Source organism: Anopheles arabiensis, chromosome 3, assembly GCF_016920715.1.
Source record: "Anopheles arabiensis isolate DONGOLA chromosome 3, AaraD3, whole genome shotgun sequence".
NCBI classification, from domain to species: domain Eukaryota; kingdom Metazoa; phylum Arthropoda; class Insecta; order Diptera; family Culicidae; genus Anopheles; species Anopheles arabiensis.
This window is the reverse complement of record NC_053518.1, coordinates 68,421,431-68,443,840: the sequence shown is the minus strand read 5'-3', so window position 1 is coordinate 68,443,840 and position 22,410 is coordinate 68,421,431. Positions and strand designations below refer to the sequence as shown.

Below are 22,410 nucleotides of genomic sequence, written 5' to 3'. Positions count from 1 at the left end.
CTTCATTTTGTTGTGCGCGCCCATCCTTCAATTGCAGGCCATCGTGCCGAGAGAAGATGGAAAGAAAGCAAGCACACACAGAGAAGGGACAAACAAAACCCGAAAAAACTCTCTCTAATTGATTGCCATTTATACCAAACGTATTATTTTACCCGTCTATCAGCTGAGAGCTGCTGCAGGGAGGGAACACAACCACTACTACTGTCAGCTGGAGAGGAAAATTTGCGTGAAATTACTGCATTTGGATTTGGGATTTTTAAGGGGCCCGCTTCCGATATGATATCGGCAAAGCTTCAAAGAAAAAGTTGGGCTCGCGGAAGCTTTGAAAATATGGATTTGCTTCACACAAGATAAAAGGCGCTCTGTCGGATTATCCACGCTTTTTGTTCACTGTGTGTGTATGTGTGTTTGCGCCAGGTAGGGTATTATTTAAAGGTAAGAGGGGCACGCTTTTTGTACGCGCTGCTATCAGGGGTAATAATTCTCTTTAACTGATGATTTGACGACAGGAGGCTGAATTTTTACGTTTTCCCTTTTTTATCTAAATACGTAGCTGTTGGGTGGTCTCTGCTTTGGGGTGTGTATTTTTTATGTTTTTGATGCATTTACACAGCTGGTTATGGTTGCAAAACTGTCATTTTAATTCATTTTTTTTAATTTTGTTCAGACAAGTTTTCTAGTTTAGAGAAACAAGCAAGGTCTCAAGTGTTAATACTTATTTAAGTATTTTCTGTTGTTTCATTATTAGTTTTGATTTTTGTAATTTATTCCTTGATTATCTATAATCAGAAAAAGGTTTTTCAGTTAGTTTAGTTACCATTGACTAAAGTAGGCTCGAACTCATGTCCTTTGTGTTGTTTTATCCGAGCGCTCTGTCCTACCCTACCGGATCGTCTCCGATTGATGAAGTTTATTGTCGATCTGTTGATTCACGCTATATGAAGGTCCTTTCTTGTCAAAATGTTCTTACATAGTGTTCACATTTACCTTTACTAAAAGGACAAACTTCAGGAGAGTTTTGAGCAAATTTATTGTGCTGCTTGTCACGTACTTTTTTTATTCGTTCAGTGTAAATATGCCTTAAGGCATTGATTACAACAGTCCGACCATCCACATTTTATCTCCACCCCTCGGATAAGCATTTTTCTCCCCACGGGCAGAAACCAGCTCGCAAAACCACGTAAAATGGCGCCTGGATGGTGAAAGGAAAACACATTCTCCTTCAGCACACACACATACAGAATGTCACCGTTCATGTGCGCATGCAAAAGAAAGGTCCCCGGCTATATGCGTGCGTGCGTGTACTTACAAACCTCGGTAATAAATTTTCTGCACGCTCCCAAAGTCATACATACACACACAAGGGGAGACCAGAACACGCTGCAGTAAGTCGAGCGTCGCAAAAGTGAGATGTTATCAATTATCAAATATTTTAATAGGGATTTGCGCCTCAGGGGGAAACGCAGCAGCACACGTTCCGCATTTAATCGTGGTTTGTTTGGTAAAACTGTTTTTTCGTCATGGTTTCGTCACCTTTCCCTAGCGGGCAGAAAGGCGGCGATCCCCTCGGAGCGGGGGAGAGGTCAACGCACAAACGGCACAGAATGCTTATCTGAATGCTAGAAGCGTTTTTTTTTATTTTGGAGAAAGAAAAAACGTGTATGAACTGTTGTTTCTCGTCGTTCGCTGGAGGGTGGCGCTCCCATTTAGTTTTCCTGCTGCTAATCGCTCCACTTCTTGCTAACAAATTGAAAGACCGGTCGGAAATTGAGCGTGGTGTGGGGATGATGCACCTTACTTTTAATGCTTGAAGGATCTTGTACATAATTTAATTCGCTTGTGCGTTACTATTCGTGAAAATAACATTCCCTGTTCTTGTGTTGGCTCTGCTTTTGAAGTTTTCTACGTTTTTTTTCTTCTTCTTTTGTTTGACCATCCAATAACAGTCATTCCATTACGGTGTAATTATTTTATCCAGCCGATTGAAATGGAGGCAATTTGTTTCTCTGTTGCTCTCCCATCTGCAACAAACTTTACCGGAGCGTGGAGTAAGAACATTAATTAAACTGAACCAGAAACAAACTTTGCCCAACAAGAAACAAGTATATTGGGCAAAGAGCATTTTCTTAACTCAAATCTTTTCCCGTATTGGTTGCTAAGCGAATCATTGTCCTTCTGCGTTTTGCCCGTAGGGTGATGAGATGGCAAACATCGATAGTAAACTTTGCTAAACGATTTATGTTTGCCAAGACCAGAGGAGACACGTGACACGCGTTTGGGTGGGAGTAGGTTGAAAGATAAAGAGATTCGTACAGCTTGCGTGGGACCCGGACCGGCAACGAAATTGTTGTCCATCAATAAAATAATATCAGATCAGTCCGGAGAAGAAGAGGAAAATTAAAGCAAAAAGGGACACGTGACGGTACAATTCCAACGCGCAGCAAAAGGGGTGTGTGGAGAGTATATATAGGGCCGCCAGCGTTCGAGCAGAAGTGATAGGCATGCGATAGGATTAGGATGTAATTGGCCTTGCTGGGCCAATTACTTTAACTGGTCGGGCACGACGGTATTGATGTTTGTTGTCGCGTAGCATCTTTTCGCCCCTCGCAGATCGGCGCTCTAATTGGTTGATACGAATTAGTTCAGTTGGTATGATGAAGTGAAAGCATTCTTCATATGGAGGCTATAACGTATTAGAGATGGCACTTCCAAGTTGTTGTTTGTTCTACAAATCTCGTCATGTTTCTCATTTTAAGTAGTACATTACGTTTTGCAGCCACATTGTCTTTATTATGAAGACTAGAAGGATTTAGTTTTTCGTAGCATTACGATTAAGTATGAAATGACTACTCGCTACAGATATTTTTCATATTCATATTGCGTTTTACGAATCTTCTCATTACTCCTTTGCGAATCAAGTAACTCACTCTTAGCTAGCCTTCACTCTTTTGTGATTCAATTCACTAACTCTCCACGCGCAATAACTACTCGTTATATTGGTATTCTACTTTCAGAATCAGTGTCAATGTGCTCATTGATAACAAAATTAAAAGTGCTGAGTTGAATCCACACTAGAGATGTGCTCCCCTGAGTAAGAGTGAGCAGAATCCTTCAAAGTGAGCAGAATCAATTTCAAAGAGTGAGTGAGTTTAACACGTTCAGTCCGGCGTTGATTTTCGTAAACTTTCCGATCAGCCGGCATCTAGAACGCAAGCAGTGGACTATGAACCAAACATGCATGTAGAAAAAATGAGTTTTTTCGCTATAATTTCAACTCTACTCTGTTCATCAATACTGTTGAGTGTGGGATGAGGTATTTATCAACCGCAATAATTCCTAGAACACCATTCTTTTACTTGCCCGCTGCTGCTCCGAGTAGAGTACAGTTGTTCGCAATGTTTGTTATTTCACTAGCAAAAGACCAATGGTAGGCCCCAGGGCTTGCCACCGGCATACGGGAAAGTTTAATGGCAGGCCCTGGGGCCTGCCACTGGGCTTAACGTGTTAATCCGAAATGAGTGAATCAGTCGGAGAGTGATTGAGAATATTAATTTTTTATGAATCTCTATACTCACTCTTATTCTTCTTCTTCTTTTGCACAACAAGCGTTGTTGGTCAATGCCTGCCTATATCTACTAGTGGGCTTGGATTGCAGTGACTTTTTGATTACCCATAGCAGGATAGTCCGTTCTACGTATGGGGGCACGGACCATTCGGGGTTTGAACTCATGAGTCGTGCAGTTTGACAACAACCTCGATTCAAATCACTGCGAGCGAGTTTTCTCATCTCTAGTCCATAGCATACAGTCTCTTGCAGGATCCAACTCCCTTACGCACTCGCTCTTACTTGCAGTGATCATCTCCAATCACAATCATATCTCTACATCAAATATCCCTACCAAAAAAGCGATCATTTTATCAAAAAATTCAGTGAATGGTTAGGTCCTCAACGATCAAGTATTCATTTACTTGAAATATAAATTGCAAATAAATCCTTAAGCTTTTATTCACATTTCATGTTTTAGCAGTGCCTTTCAATTTTACATATGTTTCTGCAATTCTGCAATTCTTCGTCTTTTACTTTGTTTCATATTATGATTTTTCTTCTCAAAATAACTGCCTAGTTGCACATAAACGTTACCAGCATCTTGATGTTTTGATCTCCGCTTCCACCTACCTTTTTTAATCATTCCTGCACAATCACGTTGTTGTTGGTCGTTGCTAGTGCGGAAACATTTAGCATACTGCCTTTGTCCCATTTCGGTATGCCTCAATCTCTGCTCCCATTTCTAATCCCCCGGCACCAGGTACAAACTAGAACAATAACCTCAAAACTGAAGCGAACCAGAGTGTCGTCGCCCGAGAAAACATCAAAACAAAAATAGTTCTTCCCCCGCCTGCCTGATGCTTCTCCTATTGCTGTCCGGCGTGGTGTTGCGACCTCTCCGGACTCTTCTCCTCGCGTCTGTAGACACAGGGTCTCGGTTTATTTCAACGCCTCGAGGGTTTATGCATGTCATTGATTTGTATGCTCTCTCCGTTAGCCTTGTATGGAGCTCTGGCAATGTGTGCGTGTGTGTGTCTTCCTTAAACAGAACCATAATCGCTCAAATGCATACGAATTGAAGATGCTCTCGAGTGAAGTGAAGGAGAGCTCTCTCTTTCTCTCTCTCCACTCACCTTCCTTTTGGTCACGTGACTTTTACGCGCTGACACCGGAGAGGACACAAGATGACTTGAGGTACGCGTGTTGTGAGATACGGGAAAGAGCGCGCTGGTGGAGACCACTCGATGCAAAAGAGGGCTCCACAAGGGCCTCCCTCGCTCAAGAGGAGCATCGCAACCAGCAGAAGAGGTGCCGGTCGAAGAGGAAGCAGAAAGCGGTTCATATTGTAATGTTTTTGTTCCAGTACACATGCACATTGGTATTCAAAACAAAAACAAGAATAAAAGAGAGCGAGAGCCCCCGGCGGGAAGCCTACGTTCTTTGTAGAACCTAAAACCCAGGCAGTGGTCCTCTGGATGCCACAGTTCCTTCGTTGGAAGAGGTAGTGCAGATCGTGCCTGCTGTGTGAGCCCTTCGCTCTGGAGAGGAGGTTGGTGGACCTTTTCAAAGTGGAAGGGAAGATCCACTAGAGCCTCATTGCTTTTAGCTCATGATCATGGTTGTGGTGGTGGTGTTGTCTTCTTCAAATCATCCACCATATGGTTAGTGGTTTTTATCATCGTTTCGTTTGCTCTCGTTTCGTTTGTCCTAGCTTTTACTTCTACCTTGCATCCACCATTGCAACTACAACCACCATCCATCGCGCGCGCTCTATGTGGTGGTACTTTTTATAGTAATGATATGCCTAATGTATGCACACAGGTCCGACCCGAAATGCATATGTAACGACGACGAACGGCGGCGTTGTCTCGGTTTGTCGATCCGCAAAAGGTATTGTTACGGTGGATAACAGTAGTAGCGCGCAGACCCTGAGGAAGCATCGCGTTCGTCCAGACATGGAACAACGAGAAGCATAAATGAATGCATGAGCGCTCTCGGAAGCTCTTCTTTTTCGGTAGGGCAAACGGAATGTGTGAGTGTGGTACTTTTCTGGTGCTGCCTGCCTGCCTGCTGTTATTATTATCGCTCATGACCATGAAAAGTAAGTCGCCGGTTGTTTGTGCGGCAGCAGCAGCACCGTGCCCTCCACCAGTGCCAGAAATGCGAATGTCGATCAAAAGAAGCGAAACAAAATCGCAAAAATAAAACGCGCTGCATATTATGTTTGTGCTCGAGTTTTGTGTAGAAAGGTATCAGGAGACGCCGAAACATACAGCCCGGTCGCATTATATGTTTATGGGGTGTTCTGACTTTGCAGCCAGACTTTGCAGCACAGAAAGGATCCTCTCGGTAGCTGTTGTGTGGTGTTGACTGAGAAGGCCTGTTGTTGGGTTTATGCATCGCGTTCGCATTGTTGCTTCCAGAATTGGTGCTGTGTTGAGGCATGTGAAACGTGCTCCGAAAAACTTCCTTTTTTGCACACTTCTTTTGCTCGCTTCACATACCAAAGCTTCTTATGTTTTTTTTTTGCTTTCCATGAGGCAGTGTCAGCTTCATACTTTTTTATGCTTTATTAAGTGCGATGATATGCAACAATCGTTCCGGATCAATTACATTTGTTGGTTTGGGTTTGTTGTGTATGCGGTGTTGGATGTAAACACATGGGCGGGTGTGTATATGTGTGTACATCGGGCCGCTTGGGGTGTTAAATGGTTGAGATGAAAACATCAGCCACATTTCGTGTGTTATTTAATTTGCTTTAGGTCCGACATTTGTTTAGTTGGCAGATGCATGGGAAGCATTTTTGGAGAGAAGCATAAAAAGCGCTTAGTAGTTATGTTGCAGCAATAAATATTTTCTTAAACATCGAAAAACAGTGTGCATTCATGTGTTAAATAAAATGATTGACACTCGTATGCATTTTAAGAGGACATGTTTTACACTATCGGACTAAAATCAAAAGACATAATAAAATTTAATTAATTTCATATTCGATCGAATGTATTTCGAAACGATGAATAGAAATAAAATCCGTAATTAAGAAAAATAATGCAATTACTCTTTTATTTCCTTGTTTTGTTCGAGTAAAATTTTATTTTAGGCGGCTTTCTGGCAGCCTTCGAACAAGACATCTCTGACAACCGAAACATCAGACACAGAACAACTCCGAACCCCCCCGGACGACTCTGGACGACTCTGGACGACTCTGGACGACTCTGGACTACTCTGAACTACTCTGGACGACTCTGGACGACTCTGGACGACTCTGGATGACTCTGGACGACTCTAGACGACTCTAGACGACTCTGGACGATTCCGAACGATTCTGAACCACTTCGGTTGACTCCGGATGACTCCGGACGACTTTGGACGACTCCGCACGACTCTGGACGACTCTGGACGACTCCGCACGACTCTGGACGACTCTGGACGACTTTGAACGACTCCAGACGATTCCGAACGATTCCGAACGATTCCGAACGACTCCAAGTGTCCGGGACTTTTCCAAGTTTCCAGGACTTTTACAAGTTTCCGTTCGTAGTTAAGGCTAATATGTCTTTTTCATTTTCATCAAGTCCATAACTTCAGTTGAATATGCTTATATTTATGCTTATAATCAACTGGCTTATAGATAAGGAACAATGTTGTTTATGCATATACTTACGATTTAGTTAGGGTTCTTGTTCTCGTTTCCTTTTGAAAATGCATCACACCAAAGAAAATAAGAAAAAATATCGTTTCAATATTTACGTTCTCTCTCTATGTTGAGTTGCGTTATTTCTTATCCACATTTTAGTGGATAAAACATTTTTGAATCTTTTTCTGATGTCAAATTTCAATGACCAATGACTGTATATATATATTTATCAACAAGATTCTAGGTATGGTTTTCTGATTGCTTAACTTATTTATCATTTTTTCTTACGTCACAGCTATGTGCATGCGAACTTCGGCAGCTTCTTGCAAACCATTGCCAAGAAGATACACCGTTATTATTAACCGGGCAAGACAGACTCTTGATACGGAAACGTTGAACTCCCCACTTCGCAGTGCCTGGGATTAAATCGGTAGGAGCACACGAAACACACACAAAAAACCCATCCTTCACGATTTTTGCAATGCTGGGAAGAATGCTACTCTCCGAGACGCGGGATGGGTGGCTTTATGGGGTTTACGAGAGGTGCGGTTGTTTGTAAACAGCGCGCGAGCTACATAATTATTATAATAATCAAATGATTGTAGAGCAGTAACAGCAGGCGAGCACGAGCGAGATGTTTCCTACTCTCTCTGTCTCTCTAGGCATGAAATCCGGCGGACAATCCTCCCATGGATTGGAGTGTAGATCTGTGTTAGATCTGTTGGTTTGCATTAGTCGGGTTCTCTAGTGACTCGTGTTGTGTGTCGGTTGAGGCAAGGTGCGCAGCGTTTGTTAGTTCGTTGACCAGTCACACCAAGGCCTGGGGAAGTTACCCGGGTAAGAAGCTCTCTGTGCAGAAAGAGTTAATAATGCTCTACATTTTGTGCGAGCACGTCTGTCGGATGTGTTTCCTACTCGCTTGCGCCTTTCGTAGAAGGCAGCAGCGCAGCAGCATATGCTGGGTGCCTCTCCAACGGTTGCTCCATTTCGTCATTGTGGTCAAGCCAGAGCCAGCCAAGGCAGAGTCCGCGCGCGCACCGTCCATTAATATCTTTTGGGGGCCACCCGATCACGAAATAGGGCTCCTTCCCACTGTCTTTGGGGCAGTGGGATAAGGGAGCGGATGCAATCGAAGGAGAATGGGGGAGACAACAGACAGACAAAAGGGTAGCTGTAATTTAGGTTGAACATAATTTTTGCTTTATGCCGTGGAATTTGTGCACTAATGTTGGGCGCTCTCTCTCTCCTCCTCTCTCTTTGTGCTTTGTGCAGCAGCAGTCGCGGCTGGTCAGGCGGCAAAAATGGAATCGTGTCTCCTCTACCTGTGCTTTTGCACCAAATAAGGGATTGAGCATGGCAATGGTTTTTAGATCGATTTGGTTATGATTGAACTTTGCATAAGCGCGCTCGCGCGAACCTTTCGATGGGAAGGCATGAAGGAGCAGGAGGGGCGACTTGCGGTTGAGGGGTTGCACACGAGAACCCGATTTGCTAAAGAGAGTGATTATTGAACTCCTCTTCCCCCACCATTGTGTTGTGTTGTGTCTTTTAGAGCGAGCTGAAGGAACGGAAATACACAAACCCAAGACATTCGGCTGTTGCGCCAGGGTATTGCTGCTTCTGCCATTGTAGTTGTGTGTACATTGAAGATAACCTTCCCTTTTACTTTTTTTGTTATCCACCTTTAAGCCACCAGGGGCACACACACAGGGTGGCAATCGAAGCAAAAGGATGATACGCGCGTCTCTTGCAAACAATGACCATTTATGGGAAGAGCGCGCCTGCGAAGGGATTTGTATCCCGGCCGTACACTTTGCAGGCAACAACTTCTCTGGAGGAGGAACTGTTGTACCTTACACTGATGCTGCTGCTGCTGCTGCTGCACTGATGCACAACTGCTGTCGTCTCCAAAAGGGTTTGTCGCGGTGTGATATTTTACCCCTTTGGTGGTTCTGTTGCTTGCTAGTTTTGTTTTTAGCGCTGCTTTCCATTTCAACGTGCTCTCTTGTGTTTTATGGATGATGGGCAAATGGAATGTCGTGTTGTTTCCTTGTCCTCGGGGTTTGTTTTATACTGCTGCCTTTTCACCGAGGCTCCATTCCCGCCTGTGTGGTGTGGTGCTGTCTGTGTCGTCCATGTGGGGGTGTCTTCTTCATGTGCCCGGTCAATAATTGAATGCGGCCGCGGTATGATGCATGCATGCAGCACGGTGTGTAAATTGGAAAGGTGTTACGCCGGTTGTATGAAAGCTGAGGGACGACGCGTGTGTGTTGTTTTGGCGGGCGTGAAAAGCGTTGAAAAATTGCAGCAAAACATGCGTGTACGACGGCGTGTGCGATTGAAGTTGTCTCTGTGCAGTGTGTAGACATTTTTGTCGTTGAACTTTTGACACCCTAAAGGGGTGTGTGTATGTGAGCATGGGGCGAAATGGTGTGTCATCTGCTTAATATTGCTTGCAATGTTTACACGCATTGCTGGAAACATTGTCAGTAGATTTGTTTGTTGAACACCACCGTGTAAGATTTATTACTGTCCATGGTTACAAATTGAAATGTGTTAACTTGTATTCATAATTCGAATACAAAGTGTTTTTCCCCCTGTAATGCTTCTAACTTAGATAAATTCGTTACGTTAGAATTATGCTAACAGTGATGGTGAATTAATTTTCTTTTAAAATTAGTTTAATGTGGCTTCAAACGATATTTTATTTCTAATTAAATTATTATAACTCATTTTGATCAAACGAATAGCAAAATGATTTTGAAACGCAAAATTATTTTTGAATAATGATAGTCAAAATACAATATGGCGTAAGACAACTGTCAATAAGATAAGACAAATATAACTATGTCGAGGAATGTTTCACTACCAGTGGATACTCATTTTGGTAAAACTAGTTTATTTAGTCCGGTAACAGGGTGGTGCAAAATTAAAAAAGAAAGTTTTTAATGATCTCCATTAAAATGAGGAGTACGCGGATATTACTGTCCTCGAAACCCATCTCAAATGAAAAACCCATTAAGAGACCTAAAACCAAAATAAACCCATAACGGTTCTGAAACCGATGTAGTATACTGCATACTGATTCAGGACCTGATTCTGAACAAATTCTGGGCCTGGAACTGATATTGAATTCAATCCTGTATTAGACCCTATCATGAATCTTTGCCGATCCTGGAACTGATACTAAACCCATATTCATGAACCGAACCGATCTTAGACTCATACCAGTCCTGGAAACGATAATAAAACCATACCGTTCCAGGAAACGATCATGAACCCATTCCGATACTGGAATCAATTATCACCGATCATGAATCCGTTCCAGTTCTGGTACCGATCTTCAAACCATATCGATCCTGGAACTTATTTTGAACTTATATTGGTCTCAAAATAGTTTTTTTTTCTCCTGGAACTGTACCCGGACCCTTTCCAGATTAGGAATCAATAATAACTCATTCCGCTGGTTGACAAACCATACGCACCCAGTAGTATGTGCAGGGTATGCCAAATTTAAACATTGCACATTTGTTTCCGTATAAGAGGGACTGCTTTTGCCGTATCGCTTAAAATATTTGGACATTTAATACAAACATATGCTGTTACTTTCTTTTTTATTGAGAATGGATCCTTATTTAAAAATGAATGTAATTTAAAAAAAATACAAAATCAAACTAAATATAGTAAATATAAGCGGAACTTAAGAAGCCACAGGATTAAATGAAAACTGTGCATAATACCTATGGCAAAAATCATCAGTTTTTGGCTGAACATTTCTTTGCATAATTATAATGTTTTTTTTATGTTTTACACACTCTGTATCAAATTTTTCTACCGCTAGCTTTTAAATGGTGTACAGTAAATCACTAACACGCTTTTTCCCTCTCTGTAATTCCAGCCTTGTGTACGGTTCCAGTAAGGCGCACATACCGTTAGCATCATCCAAAGGTAAGGTTTATATTTATGTTAAAGCAATCCCTAGCGGGTTGATTTTTTGGTTTGCAAACCAAACAACCAAAAAGCATTAAAATCCGCATCCGCACAATTAAGCACAAGCGCCGATAAGAATCTCTGCTCCATGTCGGCGTCCGGGAGTAGTAGTAGTAGTAGAGTAGGTGGTTGCGAGGGGCAAAACTTGCACCAAACACCGCAAACTTCCCTGCGGATTTTTCAAGAGGTCGTGCATAGCCTGTGACCGTGACGTGATTCCTCTTGCCTCCTGTCGGCATGCTCCTCCTGCACTCCCATCTGGGCAAAACTTTTCCCGCTGCAGGTCGTCGTGGCGCGCCACCATGACGCAGTATTTCATGTGTTGTTGTTTTTTGCTATCCCTTGTGGACATCAGCGGCAGCAGCAGCACCCTCTTCTTACTCTGTGCTGCATGACGTGATACCAATTAATTCGCCGCCTTATGACGCCACACGCGGGCGGTAGACACACGCTCACAGAAACATCCATGGATATACTAAACCACAGTTTCAAAGAGTAGAGAGAGAGAGACAGCGAGGTGAGAAAGGTTGGGAAGAAAAAGTTGGATACTTAATTTTAATTTTTACGAAAAGCCCTCGGCCTAGCGCGCACGATTGCGCATAATTCGCTCCTGGCGGGAGGTCTGCTTGGAGTTCTGTAATTTCTTGTACCCCACAGAAACAGACACAGGCAAAGGTCGGTAGGCGGCAAAGTTTTTCTTGTGGCGGCAAAAAGTTTTGGAAATGATTTGAAATTATACGTGTTTTTGTTAACCGTCGTCCCACTTCAGCACAACTAAATACCAAACGAATATGGCCCAAATGGGCAGAAGAGAGCCGCTCGTGCTTCGTGATGAGTGACGAACAACCTGAGAGTGTTTAGAACAGTTAGAACTCGCGCCCCCTTTTTCTCTAAATCCCTGGAGTGTTTTGTTCGAATTCTGACCAGCGATTTATCAAACCGTTTTCGAAAGTAATTGGAAGGCGCACACTCCAGGATGCCGTAAGCATTAAACTACCGTCTTCATGAGTACATGAGGAGCGCAGAAGAAGTAATGTCCTGCTGGTATCTTCATTGGATTTGGTTCTAACGGTGGAAGTCGTTTCTCGCCCGCAAAACCCCTTTTGGTGGTGAGCGCGTGATGAATGTTTTCATCGTTTTAACAGTTTGATATGCGCGCGCGGGGGCTATCAACGCCCGAGAACACAGTGCGTGCGATTCGAACAAACATTGCCAAATCGTGAGTCGACAGAATTGATGAAAATAATCCAATTAATGTCTACGACCCCCTAAAGGCGGTTCAGAACGGCAAACACATACATTCTACAGGAACTCTGGAGTGTGAAGCGAATAACTTGCGGTGAGGTGATCTGTGCTGAAGAAGTTGTCTGAAGGATCCGCCATGTCAGCATTCACAGCCAGTCGTGGCCTTCTGCGTCAAATTAAAGTCGGTGAAAAATCTTGACCAATCCACAAGATACGATCCCTTTCCTGTTGTTGCTGCGGCTGGACCAGAGGAAGTCTTCCATGCTGCGAATGAGGGCCCCCTATAATTAGAGTGTTTTAGCTAAATAATAGCCATTGCGCTGCGGTTCCCCTCTGGGTTGAGTGACGAAGAAACGTGCACGCGTGTCCAGCTGATTGCGAACCGAACCGGGGGAACACAATCCCCGTCTGTGTGGGGAATGTCCGTTGTTTGCGGATATCGTTCCGTTCCTCTCATGGTTAAAGCCGTGGAGGTACAACGTAGGACCCGTTTGTTTGGAATTTCGCCCTGGATGAGTGTCGCTTTTTTGACAGCTTGCCGCCGCCTCTTCTAACGCGCGGCGCTCTTGACGGTCGATCTCGGTCGATGCTGTCCGGAGTATATCCGGACGCTGTGTGCTCCACTACTCGACACATGATACGATGATGATGATGATGATGGTTTGAACGCGAAGCGTCGTTTTTACACCCAAACGGGGGAACAATGCACCACACAAAACCTTGGAAAATAGCCGAACAGCTCTGCTGAATCACGCAGAGGCGAACAGAGTGAGCTCTCCGTCGGACATGATATTCCGCTTTAAAATCATCCCGCCTGATGTGTGAGATGCGACGCGTTTTTGGGAGACGCAAGACGCTGAGATGTAGTGTTGGACATACCGTAGTCACGAGTGGTGACGGTACACACAGACTGAGGAGATGTGGTGTGCTCTGATGCCTCTGCTATCTGCTATCCAAGACATCGAAGGTATTATGGACGGCGGCGGCAGAGAAAGACCCGCCGTGTGTAACGGGTTTTCAAACGCTTTGCGGAACGTCAAGTGCGGAATCAATTACATTCGCTATTAGAGAGGTTGTGAATGCTGTGAATGCTTGTCGAATTTCGCCCCCCTGTACCATACAGCTGGAATTACGGTGAAGAAGAGGTTTTGGTGTGGTGTCTACGTTTTGGAGGAATGGTTGTTTTGGGAAGCAAATTGTCCTGTGCCGTGTGAGATGAACCCGTTATCGCATGCCTTTGTGGCCCTCGAATTGTTGTGCCTCCGTCCGTTGTGCGTGGGTAATCGATGATCCGTGAAATGGAGAGAAAGGTTCGCCTTGCAGAATCGCAAATAATGTCAATGTTTTGGAGTTTGGCAGTGTTTGTTTGATTCATTTAAGGTCTTTTCTTCTTTCTTTTCTGCTATTCGTAACTTTTACTTCAGAGTATCTGTCGTCCGTTCTGATACTGATCTGTTGATAGATGGCCAACGAACTTCTCTCCCACCGCTTAGCGTTCCCATTTCTCGGATATGGTTTGGTGCATGTCAATCGAATTGGAAAATTGGGATCGTGGTCGTTTTTTTATGTCCGCTGGGTTTCCCGTTTTTATATCCTCTCTCTTTTTGGCACAGCATGTCATCAACAGTTCGTTCCCAAACGTCAACTGCCCTGTTTGTGTGTACACTTGCTCTAAGTTTTTCCGATGTCGTCAAAATGCCTAGTCCCACTCGTCTGTGTGTCTATAGTACACTCAAACTCCTCAAGGCTCCACTTCTCTCTGTGTCCTCTGTTGGCTAAAACTCAGGGTTTTATAATTCCATGCGGAAGTAAGAGGCACACGCATCGGTTAAATAACTTCAATTTTAGCATGAAATAAATTCGGGACCGTTTTTGGTGATACGACACACGCACACACAGACAGTGTGGGAGATTTATAGTACTTACCCTCATGCCCGCTTTTCGCTCGTTTACTATCACGGGAACTCATTTATTCGACGGGAACGCAACCACCCCCTGGAACTTCCGACCAGCCTCGTCGGTTGATGATGCTGCTGGTGGTACTTCAACTCTGGGAGATGTTTTGCTGCTCTGGGTTATATATTTCCCATTCCCTTATCCTTCCGCCTTCCCACCGACCGGAACTTCCCGGACAGCAAAATAAGCCCACTTAGTTGCGAGGATGGAAAATGAAAACGTTTCACAAGCGCGCACACTCTTGTGTGTCTAGTTGTGGGACGATGAAGATACGACGGCAAACGGCAGTTCGTCCAGTAGTCCAGCAGCAGCTTGGTTACGGGTGATGATCAGTCGTCCACTACTCTCTCATGCCCTGAGATTCGCCAGCAGTAGTAGCATTGCCCGTCCGTTGCTATCTTTCATACGGCAACTCCACACAGGCTCGCTCCGTTTTCATGATGGCGAAAATGAACATTTACCCGGACATTCAACTCCTCCTCCTCCCGCTCTAAGGTGTGGTCCTCTTTGGTGTGATGTCCTTGATTGCCACTGTGCTGCTGCTGCTACTACTACTACACTCTACAACTACTGCCCTTGCGCTACTAACGCTCTCTCACCACACAACATCATCCCCACAGGGGAACAATTTTTCGCCTGATTCCCTTTTCCATGGCTTTATTCGATCAAACTAAGAAGATTGCTTTCTCCTCCCACATGAACCTTCCACTCTGGTGTCGGTCGGTCAAAAACACAGCAACGAAAAACCGTCTCTCTCTCTGTCCCCGGACATGTTTTCTCTGGTTCCTTCTTCAGACTGGAGTTTTTACTGCGCTTGGGTTCTCTTCTTCCGTTGTGAAGGCAGCCAGCCAGCAGACACTGGACGGCTTTTCCTGATTGCAAGTTTCACTGCTGGAAACTGTTTTCGTTGATTTGGCAACGAGGAAATAACCATCAAAACACACCATCTCCTCCTATCCTCTCTAGTCGGCTGCTCCTCCTCTGCGCGTCATCAATCCGTATTTTTTCGCTTTCGCCTCTTCCACCAAAATGTTTGCAATTTCCCCCATTTTGGTGCTCTCTTCAGTGTTTTGGTGGAACACTGTCGTCAGTGCTGGTGCTGAAAAATTGTCGAACCTCTTTCCGGAGTTTCTTTTCTGGTTGGGCCAAACACCATTTTCCTCAACTGTGCTCTCCCACCGCCCCAGCGTCCGACACCAGTTTAGAACTTTGGGTCTTCTTGTTTGTGGCTCTCTGTCCGTTCGAAAACAGTCTCCCTGTGGAGGAAAAGAGTACGCTTACAGCCTGTTAAAATGGAGCAAGTGTTGGTGGAGGACGGTGTCGTTGATATCCTTTTGGGCCCAATCGTTTCAAAGCGGGGCGAGAGATGTGTTTTGGTGTGCGCAAAAAAAGCCGGACGACAGAAATCGGGAAATTTATATACTTTATGCGATTTTTTCCATTAAATTAAGGTTTTTCTTTTGCAATTTCTCTCCCCCGGTTTTTTTTGCATCAAACTCGTTTTGCATCTTCCTTGGCATGGAAAAAAGGCACACAGTTTCACCGATTCATCCCTGGAGTAATTTATATCCAGATTTGTCGTCGGGATGTGCGTTACTATTATGTGAAGCGTTTCTTTCTCGCAAAACAGGCACCGATTGTGTGAGGGCTTGTGATATTCGGAATGATTACAACGCCGCGTGCGTCCCGTGTACCTCCACCCTAAAAGCGCAGAGACAATTCTTTTCAACCTTTATGTGTGCTACCGTGTTTGCGATATGATGTGTTTTTTTTGTCTTTTTGTCCTTTAGATTCCATAATATCCATAAGGCTCTATTGGGAAGGTTTGTGTATGCCCGAGATGGTGCTGATGTTTTTTTTTGTTCTATCCCAACCAATTTGGCGTTTTTTTCGTGCGTTAAATCTTTTCAACGTGATTCTTACACACTGCCGGTTATGTTGGTTAGGATCTTTTGCTTTGCCGAGAAGCGTTGAATTAAGTGAGAAAAGTTTTTTTCGGGTCAATGGAAAACGTTGTTTTTTTGTGGCAAACAGTCCTGAAAGCAGATAAGCGCCCAACGATGACAGTGACAAAATCATGTTTTTGTTTTGTTCTAGATCTTAAGTTAGCGTGTTTAGCTAGATATGTTGTGCGATGGTTCTTTTATTTATGAAATATTATATTTCTTCCAACTCAATTAGGGATATAGCTTTAGGTAAAGATATGGTTTTCTTGTGCAGTTTTGATGTCTGTTTGTTTTTAATAATCCATCGTAAAAGGGCTTATGAATTTTAAACTGTGTTTACACAGAAGCGTGAAACGAAATTGAACATGACTTTTGCATTTGCAGCTTCCCTTTAATAGTAGCTCTTCTTTCAATTGCAATTTTACCCTCCGTCCGTCCTGTTCATTTCACAGTTACCCCTTATGTGCGTACGCTATTATCCTAATTCGGAAAAAAATAATCCGACTTTTTCTCTATTCATGGATGTAAACATTGCATCTTTCTCGAAAACGGTGTATGTGCGGCTTAAGTAAGATTGATGTAATGTTTATTCTCCTGTACTGAGTGATTATGATGAAAAAAAAAACTGAGTCTTTTTCTAATGCTAGCGATACAGGGTTACATCAAATGACTCGATTATATTATATATCCATAATATAAAGCCTTGCTCAAGAGGAATTTTCTATATAAAAACTGATTAGTTATATCCTTCCAGAACATTGGTTTGTGTTACTTCAGGATGCAGAACTCAATCTATTTAAAGATTTAACATCACAACTTTACAATGCTGTGCTCTCGTGACAGCTTTCACACACATCCCTTTTTCACATAGCAAATCGAATTCGAAAAGTAATTGTTTACACTTTCATCCGTTTGCCCGTTCGTCGCTTGCCCCGTCTCTCACAGACGCGGCACCGTGTGCCAAAATAACAAAGTTTAAATTAAACAATAATATTGCCGACACAATTTCTTCTCGCAATCGAGCGCGACGAACACATCTTTGAGCGGATTGTCGATAAAATAGGGACCGTTGTGTGAGTGCGTGTATCTGAACGTTTGTATAAGCTCTTTTTCCGATAGTTTGAAATTTGTGCGCCGCGCCTCCTCCGGTCGTGTATATTTTACACAGCGACAAAAAACAAGGATCAGCGGCGCAATATTTTCTCTCTGCGCGTTTAATCCATTACAAAAATAGGAAACTGTTTTCATATTGGGGGAGAACGTGTGTGTGTGTGTGTCTCCATGAAGACACACAGGATCACAGTTAATCCACAAAACAAACAAGTGACACACACAGCAGCAGCACACACCACCAAGCGGCAGGCTTTTCCTTCTGGGCAGACTGGCTGGCGGCAATGTTTTTCATTTTGTTCCGCTTAAGCCATCGCATGAATATATTCTTTTCACTCGCGTTAGAGTTTTACTCCTGTGCCTTCGTGTACTGGGGAGATATGACTGACTTCAACCACAATAAGAGTACGCTTGCTACTGTAGTGTGGTGGAGCGGCCCAGAAGTTTCATGAATATGTAAAAGATATTCGGGGTGTATGATTTATGGTTCACTTTATTCCAGATTTCAGACAAGGGAAGAGAGGGAAATGAAGCGCCTTAGGCCTGGGATATTGTGGTGATGGTGGAGGTGTGCGCGCGGTGCGTTACACTAACGATTTCTCGCGATCGAGCGTGTCCTGCCGAAGGGCCAATTAGTTTGGCTGGTATGTGTGCGGGGTTAACATATTGCATAGATCAAAACCCGGGTGTGTTTGGGTGTATTAGAATGACAATAAATTATTGTAATTTTTGTCCCGTCTTGTATGCCCCAGCGCGTTTCCTTCCTCGGTGGGTGTCATGATTTTATTTTGTACTGAGATTTGTAAAAATTAAGCGTGTATGGGTGGTCTATGAATATCTATGGAAGATTAGAAGATGCATAGTAAAATACATATCTTGAGAATCTAGCGTTTTAAAATATTGAATTCTTTTGGTTTATTCTACTCAGCATGGCTCAATTACAGAGGTTTTCACTTGATTTCGCAAGCGTAGCAACGTTGAAGGCAACTGCAGCATTTGACAAGACAAGCACATCGGTTGTTTTCAAAACGTCATCATGCTTAAGACAATTTTCGCACTTGATATCACAATTCCATATCACAATGATATCACAATTGTTGTGGATTCAGTATTCAAGCAAGTATTCAACTATATGTACTTAACTGGATTCAGGTCAATTGGTAGCTTGAAAACATTATTATTTATAAATTTTAGAGAAAAGTTCCACAATACTTTTTTACGTAAATTCACAATTCAAAGGTTATGTTAAGTATGATGACGTTCTAAAAACAACTGATACGTTTGTCCTGTCAAATGCTGCTGTTGCGTTTAACGATGCTACGCATGCGAAATCAAGTAAAACCCCTGTATTTGAAATAAATTTGTCTTGAAATTATACCAGCTCCGATATTTTGTGACATTAACTGAAAATGCCTTAAGATTAACGTAAGAAACGCATTTTAAAATTATCCTACAAATCCAATTAAGCGCTCGTTTCCTGCAAACCATTCCATCAATCAGCATCTGCTCTGTAATTTGCAAATTATATTCAATAATTTATATAATTTATTTATTAGCGAACACACCATATCAGTTTGATGGGTCGTTTCGGTTTGCCATCTATGGTGCAATTTTATTATATTTTTATACAAAACCTTTTTGTCGTGCCCCTCCCCAATCAACCGACATCAATCATTATTAACACTTCCCGCAAAAATGCTTGCGGTTTGTATCGATTGTATTCAAATTGTTTTATGGAACCACCTCGTGCAGCGTGCACCACCACCGCCTAACCAAAAGAGAGCTCCGTTTCATGTTAATATCAGCGGTAACATAAATTTATATGACCCGTGTGTTCCGGCCCTGCTCAGTGCACCCATCTCCCCAGCGCAAAACGGGGCTGTGAGAAAGGAGGTGTGGTGTATAGGAATGTCATTCGATTTGGCTATACTTTATTGCCCTTTACATGCATCGTTGCGCCAAACTCTGTGGTCCACATTGGCAGCTTTTAATGCTTTAAAGTGGCATCAAAGACTGGGGAAGAGAGTGGAGAGATTTTGTTACCAATTGTGTGTGTGTGTGTGTGTGTGCGGATGAAACAAATGTAAATAAAGCCACAAAAAAGCTTCATAAACTATGGCATAAAATGCAATACCGCTGGTTTGCCCTGTTGTGCCGCCCTGTGTATGTGTGTTTTGTACCATTATAAAACGTCACTGTACATAAATCATCGGCTCCTCGGGAAAGAAGCGCTCACATATATGCACATGTGGAGCTGGTGCTGGTGTGTATGCATGCACCGTCGCCGTATGCTTTTAGGGTCGTTTATTTTCCCAGAATCAGATCATCTGCCGGTCGCGCGCGTTCCAGTGTGCCGTAAAACGCGCATAACACAACAGAACGATTGCAGCGTGAGCAGCCTCTCGTTCGAGTGATGCTGGAGCAGAGGGAGAACAACTTACAGCCGAGCATTATCCTAATCCTCGTCTTTTTAAACTCGTTCGAACCGCTTTGTTGCTGCTCTCGAACGTTTCGCACTTGCTGGTGATGCTGTGATAGAAAGTTTGTTTAGCTGCGATTTATCAATATTTAATCAACAGCCAGTGAATCATAATGATTCTTACTCCGGTAATGTTTATTCCGGCTCTTTGGCGTTGTTGTGTGCACTTCGTTCTTGCACTTTCTTGCACTTTCCGGTTTTTGGACCGGATGTTTCTCATCATTGTTTTGCCATGCGAGAGTGCACGAGAATCTTTTTGTTTTCTTGCGCTGATTTCAACAGCTGGTATATTTTAATCTTCAGAAAGATTGAATGTTGATTGTAAACATTTCTGCAGAATTTTATGTCTGGAACATGTCTTTGGTTTAATCATTTTTCTCAAATAGGCGCTTAGAAGCATAGATTTTGGGCGTTTTTATACACCTACTCCGAATAAGACCACAAAGATTTTCACCGATTATAAACTCAAAATTATACAGATAAATAGACAAATTCATCCCTTTTTAATGGATCTGTTTGGAAATGAATATACAATCCACGAAGTAATTTGACCCCAATCTCTTTAATTCCCAGATCCAAGAGATACATCAAAAGAAACTAATTCTGAACCCATACCGGTCTTGGAACGTATTTCCGACCAATAATGATCCCTAGAACTGAAATTGAACGCATGTTAGACTCTATTTGATCCTTAATATTTCCCAGAAGCTATATAAATATGAAAAATACATATTAGTTGCTATCACTAATTAACCATGCGTTTTTGAAACAATTTACTCTTTGCAATTTTAAATGAAACATTTATGATTTCTACAAAATAGTTTGTGACTTCTATTGAAACATTGACGATTTTATCTTTCGTTGTGATTATTTTGATTATTGTGATTATACATTTCAAATATTTTGAAGCTAAAATAACTTGTTACTAACTTACAAATCATGTCTTAATTGCTGCTCTTAATCCATCAACTCCAAATGCACACTCTCGACACCGTCATCAACCCTCTGCACCATGCCAATATCATCGTTAGCAACCTGCTTATGCTAATTGCAGTTTCACTCTCGTAATTTATTCAATTGCTCAATTGTTTAAGCGCAATATAATGACATAAAATTCGCCACACCGAGATGAATGTGGCGAATTTTCCCTTTACCCCCACACATACTTCTTCTTGCATACATATAATTGCTGCGCACCAGGCTGTGCCTTTCGGCAGGGAAGGAAGGCATAATACTTTGCTTGCTCTGGTCGTTTTTAGTGCTTTTGTTTACTTCGCCCCGGTTGTTGTTATTGCTATGGATCGGTTCTTTTTTTTATTATTTTGCTTCCACTGCCAGAGGAGCCAATAGTGCACTCGTCGACAGGCAGCGCTCGAATATATGCTGGTGCAGTGGTGTGCAACAGGAAATGACTGACAGACGAAGTCCTTCTTTCTTTTCGCAGTGTGTGTTACCACGGGTGTTTTTAAATCTTCTGCGCTCTCTCTCTCACTGTGGGAAATTTAATTTGCATTGGAGGTTAAATGTTTATTTTCTGCTGATTGATTCAGCTTTATGGCGTGCGGTTCGATCCCCCTAAAAGGTACTTTTTGTGTATTTTTTTTGCATGTGCAAAAATGTTGCACAAAAACAAGACGAGAAACAACGAACCTCGTGTGCCTCAATTCTTTTTATTTTACTCCTCTCCGCGTCTAAGTGACAAATTATTTTGGGGCATTTAATTGACAGTTCTTTTATTTTTTTTATCATTTGCCATTGCTGCTAAAGCGCATATAGTCGATGGTATGGGACGGGACAAGCTTCCTTTCGGGGCCTTTCCCTGCTCATTATCAGCATCATCATCATCATCATCATCATCGTCCTCATCATCTGATGCTGCATTGCCCACGCCCATCCCTTCTCTCGGCTGGTTTGTTCTGCAACAGCAGGGTTGTTCTGCTTGCATTTTACCTTCCCTGTTCACTTCCATCCCCTTACATTTGACGCGAAATTCTGCCAACGTGTTCAGCGGCGGCGTACTGTCACCACCACCACCCGTATGGTTGTCAGAAATATGAAATTGAGCATAATTCATTTTTTTTTGTTTCTTTCCATTTTTCGTCGGAAAGGAAGGGAGGGGGGAATAACGGCAGTTCTTTTTCTTCTCCTCCGTGACATACAAAACCCCCGTAGCGAAGGGAAATTCTTGATCCGGGAGAGATATAATGTGCACCACTGTCGCCACCATCACTCCCCTGCCTGTCCCATTTCCATACGGCTTGATATTTGCGCTTCATCTTTGGGCGTTAGGAAAGGACAGAGTGGGAAGAGAGAACCATACGGTGCTGCTGGCAGCCAGCGAAACAACACCAGTCCAACTAGCACACATTCTGGTTGACATAAATACAACGGTGCTGAATGGTCCGCTTGCAGCAGAGGAGCGCGCCAGTGTGTTCTAGGTGCGGTGGTGCGATGTGGCACGTGGTGTGACACACATGGTGTTGACATGCTTGGGCTGAAA

At 43.1% G+C, this 22,410-nt stretch overlaps 1 protein-coding gene across 7 annotated transcripts in view; it reads left to right on the top strand.

The window, feature by feature from the left end:
• Positions 1 to 22,410, top strand: part of LOC120901311 (protein sax-3-like) — a 122,862-nt gene that overhangs the window by 12,413 nt on the left and 88,039 nt on the right. For all 7 annotated transcript variants that reach the window (XM_040309145.1, XM_040309144.1, XM_040309139.1 and 4 more), the window contains exon 3: positions 11,083 to 11,132. The gene's annotated coding sequence lies outside the window, so the exon portion shown is untranslated. The remainder of the gene's footprint in view (positions 1 to 11,082; positions 11,133 to 22,410) is intronic.